This window comes from Eurosta solidaginis, chromosome 4, assembly GCF_040869045.1.
Source record: "Eurosta solidaginis isolate ZX-2024a chromosome 4, ASM4086904v1, whole genome shotgun sequence".
NCBI lineage: Eukaryota > Metazoa > Arthropoda > Insecta > Diptera > Tephritidae > Eurosta > Eurosta solidaginis.
In genome coordinates, this window is record NC_090322.1 from 237,635,162 (window position 1) to 237,651,488 (window position 16,327).

Below are 16,327 nucleotides of genomic sequence, written 5' to 3' on the forward strand. Positions count from 1 at the left end.
TTTTCTGTTTGAACTCGGTATAAGGAATCACAGTCATAAATCAAGTTTTTCCGCAAAAGTCGCCGCACCAGACAACTCTATGAAGCTAAAAGTGTACCAACAATAAAATCCATGAAAATTTCAGAAGCTGCGGATAATTTTGTTTGGCTATATTGATCGGTTTCGGTCTTAAACTAAAAATTTATATGTATTTAATTAGCGAGCTTTGCTCATATTGCTTTATACAATGGTTTTTGTAATTGATATTAGAGAAAAATTGTAAGTTTACAAACGGCGATGGTTACTAGGACATGTTTCTGAATTTCACTTCTTCATCAACTAGCTTTTCGGGCGTAGCAGCTAAAAAGGCTTGCACTGATATGAATGTTGGAGACTCGAGTTCAACGCTCAGCTCCCGAAAAGCTAGCTGATGAAGAAGTGAAATTCAGAAACATGTCCTAGTAACCATCGCCGTTTGTAAACTTACAATTTTTCTCTAATATCAATTAAAAATTTATAGGGTGTCACGTAAAAAACAAACAACTAACATCCAGAATGATGCTAGACTGGGGCGATGGCAATTTATAAAAAACGGCCCTTGTATTTAAAGCGTATATTGAAAGGTTCTAAGGAAAACTTTTTCTTTTATCTTTGCATAAACACTCGGCTTTTTAGGTGCTTATTTGGTAACCGATATTCGAAATTGGTATGTCATAATTTCGGTCTTAAGAAGCTCTATATTTTCTCCTGATGTCGTTTTGAACTCCTAAGTCGTTTTCATACAGTTTTCTCTGCTAAACCAGCTGTAGCTTCTTGGAGTATCCTTCACGTTATACCAAACAAAAAGAAGCAGCTATGCGAATCCGACTGCTAAGCTCAAATGGGCATAAGAAGGAAATATAGAGCTTCTTTGTTATACAATATTTTCTAACTGGTTTTCAAAATTGGTGTGCATAGTTTCGTTCTTAAGAAGATGTATACATCCTTCTAGTGACCTTTCGAATGCCTCACGTAAGAAGGATTTAATGAGCTTCTCAGACACAAAATAATGGCGTATCTGATCTTAAAATGGGATGTCAAGTAATAATGTTTTTCCATTCCAAGGGTAAAAAAAAAACATAAAAAAATGTTAGCTTGAAATTTAGGAATGGTCCTTTGCAACTTTAACATTTCATATGGCGACAGATGCAGTCTAATGGCCACCACTAGTAATTAAATAAAATAAATTTAAGGCGCGATAACCTCCGAAGATATCTAAGGCCGTGCTTCTCTTCCAATTTGCGTAGTGCTCTTCTTGATTTTCCCTACAAATTGGCCGGACGGGACCTACATGTTTTATGTCGACTCCAAACGGCATCTGGAAGGCAGATGAGCTTTCACTGAGAGCTTTTCATGGCAGAAATACACCCGGAGCGCCTGCCAAACACTGCCGAGGGGCGACCCCGCTTAGAAAAGTTTTCTTCTAATTGAAAGATATTATTTCTAAAATTTTGATGTTGCTTTGCCCGGGGTGTGAACCCAGGGCATAAGGTGTGGTAGGTGGAGCACGCTACCATCACACCACGGTGGCCGCCGGTAGTAATTACTACAAGAGTTAAAACTAAAGCAACATTAAATGAATGAAACTATTAATTAACAACACTTACCGATAACAGCATTTTATTAGCGAAATTTTGCACAGTTGCTGTGCAGGCCATTTAGTGTGGGGCTGTCGGCGTCAAAATAGCAAAAGTGCGGTCTGGTTGAGTATTTGCAATTTAAACCGCAGTCAGGTTTTTTTCTCAATCATAAAATAATACGTGACTCGAATGCCTTATTACAAACATTGCATACTTTTAGGCGCTACAGCGTAAGTAGGAGGGTTTTCCAATGATTTTTTTTTTTTTTTTGATGAGATACTTTTTTATCTTTTTCACTTCACTTACTTGCAAATTTTTATGTGATGTATTGAACGTTTTGCATAATATTTTTATTTCTTTTTTACTTCTTTTTCATTTCATTATTTATTTCACACTCAAATCTCACCAACAAAGCATATAAATCATTTTTGGAAAAAGTGTTTTTATATTTTTTATTTATTTCACTTTTTACTAGCCACCGCAACATTCACACTTGCATAACTAACCCGTGAGGTCCGTGACCCATTAAAGCAAAACATAGCAGCCCGGCTTTGTAGAGCGCCTTGACTTCTGGTCCAGAATAGCAGTGATGTGTACGGGCGCGCTTGAAACGTGACGTTAACTCACTCGCAATGTAAAAGCAGCTGTCGGTTTCGAATGATTTATAAGCACGCAAAAGCACAGTTCATTTTTAATACACTTTTAGCTAGAATGTTGAGTTCTTCTTCTCTATTGTATATAAATATAATGCATTTAATCAACATCAATTTGATTTTTTTCTTAATCGCCTGGGAATTTAGTTGCTGTTTTCATTTTTTCAATCGCACGCGTTCTACTTACTAACCGCAAGGCGATCGTAAGGACGGCAAAGCACAAAAGGTGGGATATCAAATTGCACGCTTTTCGCTTGCATGTAGAACTTGCATTTGATCCATTGCGCTTTGCTGTGATTTTATTTTATGTATGTGATATTGTATGTACGTTTATTTGTTTGTAAATATTTTTTCCTCATTCAATATGTTCAGAAATCCTTTCGTTGGTTAGTCTCGCAACCGCAAAACACTACCGACTAAGTAAATTGAGACAGCATTGAGGGAATATACTGTAAAGAAATTAAAGCAAAGTAAAAATAAATTTGAGAAGTTTTTTTTTTGTTTTAAAAAAACAATGATACTTGAAATTTTACAGGCAGTAATCAGACGGAGAGTTAAAACACAGCGCATAAGGAAAAAAAATAAGAATTAAAGCAAAGCTACAATAAATTTTGTACCCAGCTAAGGAGTGGTGACATAAGGTTAACGGACATGAAGCCAATTGACCTTATGAAAACTTCAAATGGCCACAAAGTCAATTGAAATTATGACCATATGAAAAGTCACAACGTCAAGTTTGAAATGGTAACAATGTCATCGTTTTTGATATTATGACCATACAGCTTTTTCGCAAAGGCCATAGGGTCAACCCTCTTTACTCAAGTGGACATAGGGTCAATTATTTTGTTTCGTACCTCCATGTATTAACATTTTAACAACGGTTGAAGGTTGAACTGGCCGTTCAATAAAGACCTCACATATACTGAATGTGTTCATAGTGTAACAACGGTTGCAACTCAGTTCCGTTTCATTGTTTCGCTTTGTTCAATCGAATGAAAAGAGATTTTTTTATTTCAAACTTTCGGGTACGGCGGTCATATTCCTATGTAAGCTTTGGTCCCATTCTTGTGAGAAATCAGATAAACACTGACCCAATTAGGTCCTCATTGAAATAAGAAAAATTTATTCAACTAAAAGTTAAAAAAAAAAAGTTTTCTAAATTTTCGTCTGCGGCGGTTTATTTTCTATATTGTTGATGTTGTTGTTGTTGTAGCGATAAGGATACTCCCCGAAGGCCTTGGGGAATGTTATCGATGTTGATCCCGTAACAAGCACCATAAAGAAACTAGCCCCACCATCTCGGGAACGATTTGGTATAAACACATGCAACCTTCTACGCCATACCGTCCTCTCACCCCCTAGATATATCAGGAGTTCGTGGTCGCCAGAGCCTCGGCTGTTGATGAAACAGGATTCGCCACGGGTAGGTCAGGTTGACAATTGGGTTAGATTAGCTATAAATTGCGCTGGAAACACCTCCGTTGCGCTACACAACCCCTTGAATCAGTTTGGTATTTTAGTCGCCTTTTACCACAGGCATATCTACCTCGGGTTTATCCTTAGCCCCCTAACCCGCTGGGGCCTATTTTATATATTCAATTCCGATTTTTCAGATTTAGTACTGGACCAGCTTACCTTTCCCAAATTTGCTTTTATTTCAGTGCAAAGTCGGATTAAAAACTGGGTAAGTGAGAATTCGTTTGAAATAATAGGAATATATTCAATTAATAGTCTTACCAATCCTGTGGAAGGTTTTTGCTTCTGTGCTTATATTAAATTGCTGTATGCGCTTATGGTCTTTTTCGCAGAATCGTCATAAAGTCAAAGGAACTTTCTCAAATGGCAATAACGTCAGAGTAAAGGTCATAAAGCCAATTGACCTTTTGTACATTTGGAGTTGTCATAAAGTCAATTGGTCTTATGGCCATTTAAAGTGGTCACAAGGCTATGTAGGTTTCATTAGGTTGAGAGAGCGTGCATAGGAACTTGGCGCACATCCACGCGTAGAGACTTATGACCATTGCAAGTTAGACAAGAAAAAGTAAATCTTGCAGTAATGAGAACAAGACTAACTACTTTCTGTCATGCCAAAATTAATCAGCGCACTCGGGCCTTGGCAGTAATGTCACCTTTTGGCGCATATAAATTCGAGATTGTGAAAAATGTTGGACTGATTAGGCAATTGAAAAGTGAAGTAAACAAAAAAATTCTCCGCACAAGAAAAGGAAGGAAAAGACCCCTACTGAGTTGCAAAAGGCAGGTGAAGGAAGACTTGATCTCCCTTGGTGCTCAAAATAGATGTCAATTATCTCGAAGTAACTTGCTGTGCAGATGGCACAAATTCATCCAAATCAAAATACGACTAATAAGAAATGTTAAACTAACCACTTGCTTTTAAGTAGGAGCAAAAGATCCACCTTCGTGCCTTCGACTCTTCTTCCTCCTTTTCTTGATAGCCTCTGGCGAAACAGCTTGTTGATCGCATCTTATCCTGTTGTTTGTAACGTCGGTTTCCGTAGAGCAAAACATGATTCTCGGGCTCAGCGATGTTCATCGTGTATGTGCATCCATCAAGACGTCCATAAGAATCTTTTTCTTGCTACCCCACCTATTCCCCTCAGCCCTGGCTTGAGCCAAGCTGGTTCTATGGCTGCGGATCGGCGGTATATTTGGGCTCAACTCACCCCTGGGTATGGCTACTAGATGAGTGAGCGATGCGTGAACTAAAGGTGTTACACATGTTCCTTTATGGTGTACTCCCCCTGAGCCCACGAATCGCCCTATAGTTTTCAGGTTGATACCACTACGCCATTCATCTTGCCACCGTGCACTTATGGAGGCGCTGGTGCCAGTCAGTGAGTCAGCACTTGCCGGGATTCCTCACTGTTCTCATTGCACCCAAGCAAGCGAGCAGTTACCTTAAACTGCCTCTGGAGAATCCTCCCTTGTGAGGAGGCAAAGCATCAGCCTCTGCTTCAACATCGACATTCTAATTACTCTGTCTCTGCGCCTGTAACTATCTTCTGTCGCCTAACAACCGCTGTTGACGCTCAACGTCGTGATACCCCTCGTTGTCCGCTACGATTCCTGGTCCCGCTGTTTAGCTGCTGTAGTCCACCATCATAACAGTTCCCAGCTGTCGCCAAACGTATACCTTCTTTGTTACGACCGTTGGCCGGCCGCGATTACGCAAGCTCGCAACTTTCGGTATGGAAAACCGCTGCCCTCCTAACGTCTCAAGGCGTGTGTGTGCGTGTGTTTCGCACCTAGCTTATAAATACTGTACTTTTATTCGCTGAGCTGTTCTGTAGTAAGAGCTATCAAGCAGACTTTTCCTTACATGCGAGACTGCTATGAATATGAATTGCAATAAACCAGCGCCGTGTTTTTTCCCACCGCCCAGAAAAAAAAGCAAGTCGAAAATTAATTTTTTGTACAAATTCAATCGAAATTTGATCTCCTTCCGACCCCTCTTTTGTCAGCCTGTACAGCAAAATGACTAATGATTTTATTGACTAGCTTGCCTTGGCAACCTTTTTCCAGCCCCTGTGCAGATGAACCGTTTTACCTTTTGAGATGTAGAATATTTCAGTTGCATAAAAGCAAAATAAAGTAAAATTTCTCCAAAAACAAGGCATACAAAAATCAGATTTTTTTTAATGTTTTCACTCAAGTAAATGTAGCGAGATAAATGGGTTGCACGCAAAACTGGCACGAAACGAATCAGCAAAATCGTGTTGTTGGCTTTCCATTAAGCATTCGCAAGTTGTGCTAAGAGCGCGCTTTGTTGGGGAACGAGCAATTTCAAATCCTTCGATGCTTTTCCAAGCCAAGTTTTTAAGCTAAGAAAAACAGTTTTGTAATTTTTTATTTTTGCTTTTTTATCTGAAAGAAGTGTGCATAATAGTTTGCATGGGCAGACATTTTTTTTTGGTCGCTCGTCAACTTTGTTTGCCATTTCAACAACTTTTTCTTTCTCACGGTAGACTATTTTTTCAGATGATGGTACTTTTTTACATTTTTCCTCTTTCTAGAGACTTATTGGGTATGGATTACAACTGAATTTTTTCACATAAGGTTAGCTTGTAATTGCTTAAAACGAAACGAGGAAGATGTGGATTGCAACAAAGTTCTGAGTAACTGTTATGACTTAATGAGGGTATACTGGTTTAGCAAATTAGATATCTGGAAGCTCTTAAGTAGCGACATTGGCTATCTGAATGCCGATGTGAGAAACCTCACTACAGTGAACTAAACTTTTATTTGGATTCTTAGGTTACAGCGTGAAGGAGCATTATTCATTTTTTTATTTTTTAAACGGTTTTATTTAGGTTGACTTGACAGGCTGCACGGCCTACCGGCCAGCGCGAATTTTGTAATTAAAATTTAAGTAACTTCCCGATAAGCTACAAGCTTGAAACTTGGAATATAGTTGAGAACCCGATGACAATGCAATAATAAAGAAAAAATCGCCGCTAGGTGGCGCAAGGATCGAGATATTCACAAAAATCGTATTTGTGGTGCGATTTCGCTCATATTTGGAACACATAATACATACAAGAATGGAAAGCGACCTATGAAAAAATCGCCGCTAGATGGCGCATGGATCGAAATATTCACAAAAATCGTATTTGTTGTCCGATTTGGCTCATATTTGGAACACATAATAAATACATGAATAGAAAGCGACCTATGAAAAAAATCGCCGCTAGGTGGCGGAAGGATTGAGATATTCACAAAATTTTATTTCTGATCTGATTTGGCTCATATTTGGAACAAATATTACATACAGTCCTGTAGAAGTGACAGCAAAATACTTTGGAGTTCGAGGAGGGACAAGCATATGTGGCGCAGAGTCGAGTAAAGTCTTTGGAAGGATTATGTATTGAGGACTTAAATTCTAACAAATTGCCAGGAAATAGTCATTGTAATAATGAGTCACTAAATGAACTAAAAGAATGAGAAATAATAGGCAATTAAATAAAGACTAAAAACTTGAAAATAAAAGAATAAAAAAAATTTTTAAGTTAAACGATTTTATTGAAAAAAATACTTACATGAAGTGCTAATAATACTAAAAGAATAATTAGGTAGGCCCTAAGTACCAGTCATCACACTCCTCATCAATCTAGGGCGTTGATCAGACAATTAAGTAAAAGCGTTGGACGCGTCAAATTTCTATTGATAGTCATAAGTAATACCAACTGAACCTTAATTAAGTTATGTTACGCTTTATGTTTTTAGAAATCCACGCGTCCAACGCTTTTATTTAATTGTCATATCAACGCCCTAGATTGGTGAGGAGTGTTATGTCTAGTACTTAGGGCCTACCTAATTATTTTCTAGCTTTTAGTTTTATTATTACTTCATGTAAGTATTGTTTTCAATAAAACCGTTTAACTTAAACAATTTTTTTTTTAATTTTTTATACTGAAATTTCACTACCAAAATTTGAATTTATGTGCTCCAAAGTATGCTGACGTCTTCTACCGGGAAATAAATTTTTGTACTGAACTTTCACTAGCAAAATTTGAACTTATGTGCTCCAAAGTATTTTGATGTCACTTCTACCGGACTGTATATAATATTTGTTCAAAGAGCCAAATCGGACAGACAAGTACGAGTTTTTTGAATATTTCAATTTTTGCGACACCTAGCGTGAATTTTTTTTACTAAAGCGGTTTCTATTTCTGTATGTCAAATATGATTTCCAAATATGAACCAAATCGGAACACAAATAGGATTTTTGTGAATATTTGGATCCTTGCGCCACCTAGCGTCGATTTTTTTCATATATCGCTTTCTAGTCATGTATGTATTATATGTTCCAAATATGGACCAAATCGGACCACAAATACGATTTCTGTGAATATGTCGACCTTTGCGCCATCTAGCGGCGATTTTTTTCGTAGGTCGCTTTCTATTCTTGTATGTATTATGTATTCCAAATATGAGCCAAATCGGACCACAAATACGATTTTTGTGAATATTTCGATCTTTGCGCCACATAGTGGCGATTTTTTCATAGGTCGCTTTCTATTAATGTATGTATTATGTGTTCCAAATATGAACCAAATCGGACCACAAAGACGATTTTTTTAAATATTTCGATCCACGCGCCACCTATCGGAGTTTTTTCTTTCTATTGCATTGTCATCGGTTTCTGAACTATATTCTAAGTTTCAAGCTTGTAGCTTATGGGGAAGTTACTTAAATTTCAACTAAAAAATTCGTGCCAGCCAGCCAGCCTGTCAAGTCAAGCTAAATAAAACCGTTTAAAAACCGATTAGTGAGTGCAAGTATATAGTTATATCCTTATAATAAATATTTCGTAAACCGTTTGAGAATTTTGGGCATATGAAAAGGTGAATGACATAAAGGAAAGCAATTTTGCACAGCATACTCTGACTGAAAAGTTTCGTAACTGAAATAGATAGCTATCCGAAATAGAATCAATATTAATTTTGTTGTTTTATCGGCCCACTGATTTGTAAGATCGCGGGTTCGAATCGAGCTCAAAAAAATTATTGCTAGGACTTCAGTTCGACTCGTACCCGCGAGTAAATGTTAGGTTTTTTATGAATCTTATAAAACCAAGAGAAAAAGACTTAGAGAGTTCACATAAAAAAAATTTGAATACCAAATTTAGAGTATTAGGAAAAGAAAAAGAGGAAGGGAGAGCAATTCTGTAGACACTTAAGGCAGCGGCAAAATGAAATTTTTCATATAGATTCGTTTAACACAAGCTTATGCATTCCAGTAACATCCAGTAACAACCACAATCAACCAAGATGTTGCGTTTATAAATATAAAGGAATTTCAGGCCTAGCAATTGAAGTTTATCTCGCTCTGCCTATTCACATACAAAATTTTGAAAGCACTGTTATAAACATTCTCCCTACTTATATAACAAAAATACTTGCTAAAATATTTTGTGTCGTATTTGTTATATTGCAATTTTTAATTGCGAACAATGTTAGAAATGTTACCAACGAGTGGGAAAAATAATTTCACTTGCAAAGTGTGCCAGCACCCTCAGCCAAAGCAAATGTTAAATTCTTCTTATTATGCTTTCCTTGCAACAAAATTTGCAAGTTGGCCACTTTTTCATGTCAGATGGCGCCTGTGTCACTAAATCTACCGTTCTCCATAAAAATACGTGCAATCTACTCATAATGCGTAAGATTGAATTAAACGCATCTATATGAAAAATTACTTATATGACTGGCTTTTAACTAGAAGCTCCCACTAGGTTAAAACAAGTTGGGTGATTGAGTGACTTGGCAAACCCTGTGAGAGTATGAAAAAGCTTCTCACCATAAAAAAGTGAAAAGATATTGAAGAAAAATTTTAAAATAAGTAGCACGCCACATATTTCATGAAAAAGGCACATAATTAATGTTGTAAGTTACCATAGATCGCGTCTCTTACCAAAATCAAGAATGGTTATGAGCTAAAAATGCTAAAACAACAGCATATACTCATTAGTAACTCTTACTTTTTTGTACTTTTTTCTTATAAATTATATGTAAATACTTATTTGTTATGATAAAAGGCAGAGCAATTAAAAATGCGGTAATTGCAGTAAGTTTTGTAGTTGCGTAAAGAAGTTAAATTAATTCAAATTAATATTGCTTGAAATGTAAACAGGAGAAGAGATTTTTGTAAACGATATCATTAATTATTTTCATTGCATGACATTCATGTTTAACTAAAGATTCCAGTTTATATGCATGCAAGACCGTAGAGCAGAACGTTTTTCGGAAGGGGGTTACACAAAAGTATTATACAAATATTTTGCAATGAAATTGAGGGAGGTCCTACAGAAGCTACATCTACTCACTTTTGTTAGTCGCGTGTGAGATGAAGATGTGCGGTAAAGAACAGGTTGCTTTTCTAAAACGCTAGCGGTTTTTGTTTAACGTCATATACAAGGCGAATACATAATCAGGTGTTATCCCAACAGCAGATTGCTTATTTTAATTATTTTCCATACAACGCCTTGTACAACAACATGTCAGTTAATTGAAATCAATGAAAATTTTCTTTTGACTTGACATTCTTCTGGTTGGCGAATTGGTTGAATTCGCTTTGCCATCACCTTGCATGGCCTTGGTCATATATGTTTTGAAAGTCCCCTTTAAAACCCCTTTTTTAAAATAAATTTTTTAACAAAAATATTCTCTAAACAATTCAGTGAGGGTCGCTACTAAGTAAATGTAAACTGTAGGTTTGAACCTGTAGTACAAAATACTTTGAAAAAATAAAAAGGCAAATTTTCAAATCTTTTGTTACTCCATAATACAGCACTAATTTGATTGCAATCAGAAAGTACAACAAATATTGTAATCACCTTAGATTGTAATCAGGTGTAATTGTGTTTTTTCTGATTGTGCAAATTAGAATCTTCAATCATTTCTAAGTATTTGAATGCAATCACGTTTTCCTAACAATCGTTGATTGTACAAAAATTACAAGCTACAATAATTCATATTTGTTATTCAGTAGTAACAATTTTGTAATATTATATGATTGCAACATTTGATGATTGCAATTATGCCATTTGTTTGTGACTTTAAATTCATTACAATCAAGTTGATTCCAAATGAAGTGCTTACAATCAAGTTGATTGTGGATTATAAGTCTTACAATCACAAAAATAATAATGAAATTTTATTGCAGTCGAAAAGGGAAGGGTAATCGTTGATTATAAATTAAAATTATTGTAAATTTTTACAAATTTTTCAAAATAAATTTTTTAACAAAAATATTCTCTAAACAATTCAGTGAGGGTCGCTAAGTAAACGTAAATTGTAGGTTTTAACCTGTAGTACAAAATGCTTTGAAAAAATAAAAAGCCAATTCACAAATCTTTTTTTACTCCACAACACAGTATTTAATTTGATTGCAATCACAAAGAACAACAAATATTGGAATCACCTTAGATTTTAAACAGGTGTAATTGTCTGTTTTTCAGATTGTGAAAATTAGAATCTACAATTATTTCTGAGTATTTGATTGCCATCACGTTTTTCTAACAATCGGTGATTGTACAAAAATTACAAGCTACAACAATTCATATTACTTAATCAGTAGTAACAATTTTGCAATATTATGCGATTGCGACATTTGATGATTGCAATCATGGCATTTGTTTGTGACTTTGAATTCATTACAATCAAGTTGACTCCAAACGAAGTGCTTACAATCAAGTTGATTATAGATTGTAAGTCTTACAATCACAAAAACAATAACGAAATTTGATTAGAGTCAAAAAGGGAAGGGAAATCGTTGACTATAAATCAAATTATTGTAAATTTTTACAGATTTGAGTAAGTTTAAACTGCCCGCGAGAATCTAAAATAGACTAAATGAGTTCACATTGTTACCAGAATTTTTTTAACGATCAAACCTAAACACCCTATCAAAAACCAGTACCTATGTCATAAAATAATGTCGTCCTCTTGACAAATACTTGAAGCTTTCGAGGACCTATTCTACTTGCTGCATCTAGATCTGATAGGTATACCCCTTTTAATATGCAACGGGAGCCTTGTGAGTGCAAGGTACCAGCACAAAACGTGCCCCATCGTTTCCTACATTCTGCTATCAGTGTCTGAGCCTTATTTAAAATCATGTGACGCCAGAATACAGTGTCCAGTGAGAATACCCGTCGTGAGTTTACAGTCTTCTCTTTTCATTGTTACGAGTAAATTTGTTAGTACCTAAGGTTGTAAGACCTACACATGATCATCAACACTTTCAGCCGCGGGTCTACGTCTTTCCCTCTGTGTCAAGCATGTGCAATACTCGCCTTCCCTTAATCTCGCCCAATCAAATTGGGACGTCTACGGAGCAAGTTTCCAGAGATATGCACGCTTTGTGGCTACCTCATCTGCATTTTCATACAGATTTGTCAACACATTATAAGATTTTAGCTTAGTCTAATAAAATTTTGATATACATAGTATGAAAGAGCGATTGTCCTCAACCGCTTCTAAAAAGTCTTGGTTTTAAAACAAATACCAGTTCTAAGAAAAACCTGTTTCCGCAAACCTTAGCCAATTTCGAAAACGTCATCGGTTGGAAAAAAGTAACGGGCTCGAAAAATGTGAGCGTCCCAAAAAAATAACTCCAAAAAGGTTGCTGCTTTCGAAAAACTGGTTTGCAAGAATTTAATCAGTTTAAGAAACAACAAAGCTTCGAAAAACACCTAAAACGATAACGGGCTCTTAAAAGTGACCACTTCCAAAACAGTAAGCAATATTTTGAAAAAAGTAACCAGTTTATTTTTGAACTTTGGAAAATGTGAAAGCTTCAAATTAGTAATGGGTTCCCAAATAGTAAGTTTAAATAAAAACAATTGCGAGAAAGTAACCGGTTCCGGAACAGTATTTCATATTAGTAATCATATTAGTAATCGGTTTCGAAGTATAACCCACTCTAAAACAAGTTACCGGTTCTCAAATACGTAACTTAACCTAAAAAGGCAACGGGTTCTAAAAAATTACCGGTTCAGGATAGTATCCGTGTTTAAAGAAGTAACCGGTGCTACAAAAACCGTAGATAAGTAAATTTGAAAGCACAATTTTCTCACTTTAGAATGCCGGTTTATTCCTCGCCCCTCCACCCCCCCATCAAATCTATGCCAAGAAGCCGCCGTTGAGTGATACTAGCGTACTCCGCTTAAAACTTTGAAGGTCCTGGACTCAAGTCCCGAGCAAAGCAACATAAGCCATTTGAAAAAGCATTTTTTCAATTAGAAAACAAGTTTTTTAAGCAGGGTCGTCACTCGGCAGTGGTTTAGCAAGTGTATTTCGGCCATTAAAACCTTCCCAGTGAAAACCCGTCTGCCTTGCAGCTGCCTTTCGAAGTCGGCACAAAACTTTCAGGTCCTGTCCCGCCAATTTGGGTGAAAACCCAAAAAAGAGAACGACGCAAATTGGAAGAGAAGCTCTGCCTAAATTTTCTTTACGGTAAATCGCACCAAGTATTGTTTATTTGTTCTACACATTATGAAGGCCCGGATCCCAAAATCTACATCCCCCTTTAATACAGCCTTGTGTGTGTATATTTTAAAGTACTTATAAATGCTTTCTGCCGTTTTACTACTCAGAAATTGTCGCGCACCAAGGCACGAAATCAAATGAATTGCTGTACACATGCGCATTAACTTATGTAATATTTTACACACACACATACATATGCGCTTGCAAATGCATTCCTTCCGGCATACATAAAAACCCACAAACAAGTATAACTACATTTTGCACAGAGCAATGGCTGCAATGAGAATTGAAAGTAAGAAGTTCGCACCAAGAAAAGTAAACGAGACAATTTTATATTGCTTCCTTTATCTCCATCCAACCCCATATACTTCTTTGCTATGCGTTGATATTTTATACACACCAACAACAAATCACACACGCAAAAACATCAACGCGAAATAAATAAGATAAATGGCAATGCCATTGAAATCGTTGAGCCCTATAGCGTCTGAAAGCGTGAAATGAAGAAACCCTGCTAGACAGCTATCAGTCATTTGAGGTATCAATTGACAGATATGGCTGATGGAAATTTACATCACAGCGTAAAGCAAAGTTTCTATCAGGTTTGTTACAAGCGACATGACAAACCTGATGTAAATATTTTGTATACGTGTATGCATAGACATACATACCATGGTTTTCCATAGGAATAAAAGGAAAACTGTATGCGAGTGTATTAGTGATGTCAAAAATTCTGTTAATGTGTTAAGCCGTGGTTACTCACGAACGTACGTAGAAAAAACGTATCAGCTGACACGACCTATCTTATGAGTGTGCAATGTAAACGAAAACTCACCGACGTGCAACGCCCGTACGTACGTAGCCCGGAACGTAGAAATCTAAACAATTTTGATTTTTTCCGTAAGAACGTGTCAGCTGATCGCTCTCTCACTAGACAAAGTTGCCTAGTAAACTTTTGTGCGCTAATTATTGACCGTTTGCAATTTTATGCAAAAACGCCTAATTAAAGTTTGAAAAATTGTGAAAATAATTCGAAATAATTATGTAAAAGTGCTGATTATAAATATTTAATCTATTTATACTTATTTAATAGTATTCCGGCCTTTTACAATGTCAAAAATTAAATTGGAAAAAGTTGATGTTTCCATAAACATGCATGCAAAATTGTCAATGGCAATAGTGCTTATCTGTAAACAATACACACACAAATATGTTATGTACATGTACACAGACGCACACAATGATTCCTACGGGCTTGAGAGTTCGGTCAAACGTGCTTCGTACGACAAACGGCCGTACGTACGGCACACGTCGGTGGGTAATTGCCGCATTAGAGTTCCCGTCAGCTCTGACTAGCAGGGCAGTGTATGAAGAAGTAGCAGCAGCAGCGTCATCTGTTACCGTAAACTAACAACAACAACAACAACACGCAGGAGCCAAGTGTGTTATGCTTCATCAAGTATTTCCTGTTTACGACGTTTTTAATGTAACTCCACGCTCGTTGATGTCGACAAGAACGTTGATGCGCACAAATACTGCGACAGCTTCATTTACTATTCATGGCTATTAAATTTGTTTGTTAGCGCTCCTTAGCCAAAAAAAAATGCTACAAATAGTCGTAATAGCGAAATGTGCCGTTTTGTGAATGTGACTAGATTCGTTGTCGTTTGTTTGTTTCAATTTTTCAAGTTTTTGAAATTTATTTTTATTTTAGCTAGTCATAAATTATAAAGGAGATGAAAATGGCAATAAATAATAAAATACATAAAAGAAAAAAGGAGAACGCCTCTTTGATTTTTTTTTATACTCAGTTGAGCAGAGCTCACAGAGTATATTAAGTTTGATTGGATAACGGTTGGTTGTACATATATAAAGGAATCGAGATAGATATAGACTTCCATATATCAAAATAATCAGGATCGAAAAAAAATTTGATTGAGCCATGTCCGTCCGTCCGTCCGTCCGTTAACACGATAACTTGAGTAAATTTTGAGGTCTCTTGATGAAATTTGGTATGTAGGTTCCTGAGTACTCATCTCAGATCGCTATTTAAAATGAACGATATCGGACTATAACCACGCCCACTTTTTCGATATCGAAAATTTCGAAAAACCGAAAAAGTGCGATAATTCATTACAAAAGACAGCTAAAGCGACGAAACTTGGCAGATGAGTTGAACTTATGACGCAGAATAGAAAATTAGTAAAATTTTGGACAATGGGCGTGGCACCGCCCACTTTTAAAAGAAGGTAATTTAAAAATTTGCAAGCTGTAATTTGGCAGTCGTTGAAGATATCATGATGAAATTTGGCAGGAACGTTACTCCTATTACTATATGTACGCTTAATAAAAATTAGCAAAATCGGAGAAGGACCACGCCCACTTTTAAAAAAAAATTTTTAAAGTAAAATTTTAACAAAAAATTTAATATCTTTACAGTATATAAGTAAATTATGTCAACATTCAACTCCAGTAATGATATAGTGCAACAATATACAAAAATAAAAGAAAATTTCAAAATGGGCGTGGCTCCGCCCTTTTTCATTTAATTTGTCTAGGATACTTTTAACGCCATAAGTCGAACAAAAATTAACCAATCGTTTTGAAATTTGGTAGGAGCATAGATTTTATGACGATAACTGTTTTCTGTGAAAATGGGCGAAATCGGTTGATGCCACGCCCAGTTTTTATACACAGTCATCCGTCTGTCCTTCCGCATGGCCGTTAACACGATAACTTGAGCAAAAATCGACATATCTTTAATGAACTTAGTTCACGTGCTTACTTGAACTCTCTTTATCTTGGTATGAAAAATGAACGAAATCCGACTATGACCACGCCCAATTTTTCGATATCGAAAATTACGAAAAATTAAAAAATGCCATAATTCTATACCAAATACGAAAAAAGGGATGAAACATGGTAAGGTAATTGGATTGTTTTATTGACGCGAAATATAACTTTAGAAAAAACTTTATAAAATGCTTGTGACACCTACCATATTAAGTAGAAGAAAATGAAAAAGTTCTGCAGGGAGAAATAAAAAACCCTTAAAATCTTGGCAGGT

The 16,327-nt window shown here is 36.2% G+C and overlaps 1 protein-coding gene across 39 annotated transcripts in view; it reads right to left on the minus strand.

Moving 5' to 3' along the window:
* Positions 1-16,327, minus strand: part of LOC137251101 (uncharacterized) — a 641,551-nt gene that overhangs the window by 550,396 nt on the left and 74,828 nt on the right. For 37 of the 39 annotated variants that reach the window (XM_067785126.1, XM_067785125.1, XM_067785121.1 and 34 more), the window contains one exon: positions 1,626-2,700. The exons of the other annotated variants lie outside the window; for them this stretch is intronic. The gene's annotated coding sequence lies outside the window, so the exon portion shown is untranslated. The remainder of the gene's footprint in view (positions 1-1,625; positions 2,701-16,327) is intronic. 39 annotated transcript variants of the gene reach the window in all.